At 38.6% G+C, this 5,047-nt stretch overlaps 1 long non-coding RNA gene across 1 annotated transcript; it reads right to left on the bottom strand.

The window, feature by feature from the left end:
• Window positions 1–1,909: 1,909 nt before the first annotated feature.
• LOC117509892 lies at window positions 1,910–4,628 on the bottom strand. Its single transcript, XR_004560586.1, has 3 exons — window positions 4,618–4,628; window positions 3,800–3,804; window positions 1,910–2,131 (listed from the first exon to the last, which is right to left on the bottom strand). It is a non-coding gene; the product is annotated as an uncharacterized LOC117509892 (long non-coding RNA).
• Window positions 4,629–5,047: the final 419 nt, after the last annotated feature.

The raw sequence follows: 5,047 nt of genomic DNA, 5'->3' as shown, positions 1-5,047 counted from the left end.
TTCTCCCACTTAGAAATCATGGAGGGGTCTGAAATTTTCATCTTAGGTGCATGTCCACTGTGAGAGATAATCTAAAAAAAAAAAAAAATCTGGAAATCACAATGTATGATTTTTAATAATTTATTTGTATGTTACTGCTGCAAAAAAAGTATTTGAACACCTGTGAAAATCAATGTTATATTTGGTACAGTAGCCTTTGTTTGCAATTACAGAGGTCAAACATTTCCTGTAGTTTTTCACCAGGTTTTCACACACTGCAGCAGGGATTTTGATCCACTCCTCCATACAGATCTTCTCCAAATCTTTCAGGTTTGGAGTTTCAGCTCCCTCCAAAGATTTTCTGTTGAGTTCAGGTCTGGAGACTGGCCAGGCCACTCCAGGACCTTGAAATGTTTCTTACAGAGCCTTAGTTGCCCTGGCTGTGTGTTTGGGGTCATTGTCATTCTGGAAGACCCAGCCATGACCCATCTTCAATTCTCTTACTGAGGGAAAGAGGTTGTTTGCTAAAATCTTGCAATACATGACCCCATCCATCCTCCCTTCAATACGGTGCAGTCGTCCTGTCCCCTTTGCAGAAAAGCACCCCCAGAGTATGATGTTTCCACCCCCATGCTTCACGGTTGTGATGGTTTTCTTGGGGTTGTTCTCATCCTCTAAACATGGTAAGTGGCATTGATTCCAAAAAGCTCTATTCTGGTCTCACTGACCACATGACCTTCTCCCATGCCTCCCTGGATCATCCAGATGGTCACTGGTGAACTTCAAACGGGCCTGGACATGTGCTGGCTTGAGCAGGGGACCTTGCTGCCCTGCAGGATTTGAAACCATGACAGCATCATGTGTTACTAATGTAATCTTTGTGACTGTGGTCCCAGCTCTCTTCAGGTCATTGACCAGGTCCTCCTGTGTAGTTCTGAGCTTTCTCAGAATCATCCTTACTCCACAAAGTGACATCTTGCATGGAATCCCAGTCCGAGGGAGACTGACAGTCATCTTGTGTTTCTTCCACTTTCTAATAAATAATCATAACAGTTGTCTTCTACCAAGCTGCTTGCCTGTTGTCCTGTAGTCCATCCCAGCCTTGTGCGGTCTACAGTTTTGTCCCTGGTGTCCTTAGACAGCTCTTTGGTCTTGGCTATGGTGGACAGATTGAAGTGTGCTTGATTGAGTGTGTGAACAGGTGTCTTTTAACAGGTAACAAGTTCAAACAGTGCAATTAATACAGGTAAAGAGTGCAGAATAAGAGGGCTTCTTAAAGAAAAATTAACAGGTCTGTGAGAGACAGAATCCTTGCTGGTTGGTAGGGTTTTCAAATACTTATTGCAGCAGTAACATACAAATAAATTATTAAAAAAAATCATACATTGTGATTTCCGGATTTTTTTTTGTGGACATGCACCTAAGATGAAAATTTCAGACCCCTCCTTGATTTCTAAGTGGGAGAAGTTGCAAATCACAGGGTGTTCAAATACTTATTTTCCTCACTGTATTCAGTTAACTGTTGCACTACTTTGGGACTCAACACATCTGAATGCACCAGCTTGGAGACGTTGGGAAATGTAATGATGAAATGATGTACAAAAAAACATATATATACATATTTGTTGTGAAAAATCTTTGAGACTATGAACAGCAATAAAAGTACTGGACAGAACACATTCAAAGACCGACTCAAGAGCGACGACACAACACAGTTTCCAGGTTTAAATAAATAAACATGCTACAGTTTGCCACTAAGTTTTTTTGCCCTTTGTGCAGAGATTTGAAAAGACTAAAGGAAAAGCTTGAGAAACGCCAAATGCAATTTTTGGCGACAAGCTGATTCCATTCTTCACCTGTGTAACAACAGATGACTTACCAAGAAAAATTATCATTTTCCTTGGTAAGTCATCTGTCATCTACCAAGAAAAATTATTTTTCTTGTTAAATATTCTGCAATACCGTGCACGAGCAAAACTGCTGGAAATGCATTAATGTGAGTAATTATTGTCAGCTCTGCCAAAAATGTACCCATGCACAAAAACCTTCTCATGCAACCACAATTAGTGCTCTTTACTTTTTCTTACTCTTTCCATCAGACCGTTTGCAGACATCAGTCTGTTGAATTCACAGTTTTAACCCTTTATTTTACCTTTTTGTTCACTAAGGAAGTTGGTTTGACTTCAGTGTGGGTTGCCTCTCGAATACCCAAAAGTGAGCACATTCTAGAACTACTGGTTGCTGTAAGAGGAAGACTCCGTTTGTTTTTGTTGTTGATGATCCTGATGTGGATCTGCACGATCATTTTCTTCAGTGTTAGTGAAGGTAGTTTGATGAATAACTGAATCCGTACAGTGAGGTAGGGACCTTAAGTCCTGTTCAAAAATGTCACAGTGATGATGTGGTGGTTGATAAATTCGGGTTCTGGGCTGCACCACTACTTAGAGCCAGAGGGAGAATCTGCGAGCCGCCCTGTGGATGTTACCTCAGGCCCGGCCAGCTTCCCAACCTCCAGCAGCTAGTCCTCCATTTTAGGATGGTATTGTGGACCCAAATACCTTCCTTACTAGTCCATATCCAGCATCTGCTCAGCCACAATGTCCATGGCTGCTGAGGTCTTAATGGAGCTGCCTGCAGATCCAGAGTCCAGAAACATCTGAGGGATGTCATTTCCAAAGTAGATTTTGCTGTTGGCTGCAATGGCCTTGTACTTCATCAGCTGTAGATACTCCGAGTTAACTTCAAACTGCAAGAGTGACAGGAGATGAGTTATTTAGTAAAGAAGCTTCCCCCAATAACTAAATCAACCAGGTTTTTAGGTCTCTTAGACAACCCCCAAAAGAACACCAACATGTACCCCAAAAATAATGCAAATTGGGGCGTATGCCCCATTTGTATGTTAAGTTGGTGTTATGGTTTTACAGTAGAGGTGATAACCAAATCTGGAAATTCCTTCTATCACTGAAGACGGGTGCTTAAAGATATGTGTGTATGGTGTATTCATATAGTGAAAGATTCCCACATTACAATTAGCACATGTAGCCTAGGATTTATTTTAGACATGGTGTGCACCTCATTTAAGAAAGGATAAACAACTGCAAAATATCTTGGACAAACAGCCCAAAAATGACCACACCTTTTTTCATGCCTAGTGTTACTTCAAATACAGCTGTATTTTTGGGGCAGCTGGACTCCAGTGCTGCAAGTACTGCAAATGCAACGGAGGTGATTGCTCCAGAAACCGTAACACTGAATGAGCATAATCTTCATATCTAGATTTTGTTGTGCTTACATGTTTGAAGAAGAAACATTAATATGGTGTTATACGTTGCATTATTGGCTGTTGGGAAATTTCACTGATAATCTTTAAAACATTTAAGATCTCTAGATACTATTAAAGAAATAAGTTTTAGTTTTTATTTTTCCACTTTAAATCAATATTCCATTGATAACAATATGATTGAAAATACATTTATTTTAGCCATTTCTCTTAAAATATCAAAATAGAAATTTACACTTTTCTATGACCCACCCAAACATGTACATTTTGTCATTCTGCACATTTGAACACCTTGGAAAATCTACAGCTGCTGCAGTTTAGAAAATACATCTGTATTTGGAGTAGTACTCAGGACAAAAAGGATGTGGTCATTTTTGGGCTGTTTGTCCCAGACAGAGATTTTGGCAACATTTCCCAAGTTGTTCATTGGGGTGATATTAGTCAAGAACAGTTGGGTATCCTCTCCTAAACGATGGTGCATACATGTCTCAGCTGGGTCCTCCAGTAATGGTGTATTGACCTCCATTTTCAAAAGGATACTTCCTCTAGGTTCTCCCAACATACCATCAAGAAATGGTTTCAATCACATGAGGTGTTCTTTAGTTATACTGTGTGCCTCCCCCAGCCCCAACTTTGAGTGTGAGGATAAAAACTGGTTGTAAACCAGATATTCAAGATGGCGCCCAAAATGACAACTACTGTTTTTGTGTGCTACTATGTTGTATTTTAAGGGTATTTTTAAAAATTCCTGAATTTAGTTACCTGGCCCAAGAATGCCTCAGTATCCCCCAGTCACTACAACTGAGACCAATCCTGGAATAAGCGGTTGAACATGATCCAGATGAATTTAATTATTTATCTTAGCTAAATTAGCTTAACTGATTATTAAGAACTAAAATTTCTTCTTATGGAATATGTTTGAAATTAAGTCCTTTACATGTCGTTTTAATGCATTAAAAACAACAAAACAAAGAAAAAAGTTCATTTTGGCAGCCATCATCTTGCGATTTTTTTGGGGGGAAAATCCTGATTGTATTTTGTTTTTTTTTTTGCGTGTTTAAACAATGCTGTTGTACATTTCTTGCAGTCAGAATGCCAAATTCATGTTCCCTCTATACTTGTGATTTCTGTGGCATTGTGTTGGTGATAAAACTGCATATTTGAGAGTAGAATTTTATTGTGACCAGTCAAAGGCACATCTGTGTAGTAATCATCCTGATACTCAGCATTTTGATATGTCACACCTGCCAGGTGTATGGATTATATTGGCAAAGGTGAAATACTCAAAAACATGTATTTAGCTTACGAACAAAATTTGAGAGAAATAAGCCTTTTGTGTGCACAGAAGAAATCTTAACTATTTTACTTCAACTCATGAAAACTGTGTGCGAAAACAAGTGTTGCACTGATCTTTGTTGGATACATTTCTTATGAAAAAATTACTAATAATAATAATGAGAATTAAATGGTGGGTATCTAGTGACTTGAAAATGTTCACATGTCCATTCCTGATTGGCCAAAAAAACAAACTGGCTGTAAAAGTGAATTATGTCAACAATAATAATATCCTAATAAGTAATTCATCCAAATATTTATCATCTCTGAAAATGGAAGGACTATATAATATGGAATTCCGACATGAATATATTTTTGAAAAACCCACTGAATTAATACTAAAGGATGACACGACAAGTACATCTTGTTCATTTCAGTTCCATTGTGGTGGTGCACAGAGGCTAAATTATGGGCCTGAGTATGTATTCATTTATAATGATTTTCATCATGTTG

Source organism: Thalassophryne amazonica, chromosome 5 (genome assembly GCF_902500255.1).
Source record: "Thalassophryne amazonica chromosome 5, fThaAma1.1, whole genome shotgun sequence".
Lineage (NCBI taxonomy): Eukaryota > Metazoa > Chordata > Actinopteri > Batrachoidiformes > Batrachoididae > Thalassophryne > Thalassophryne amazonica.
Note: the sequence above shows the minus strand (reverse complement) of the source record. Positions and strands in the feature narration are given on the sequence as shown.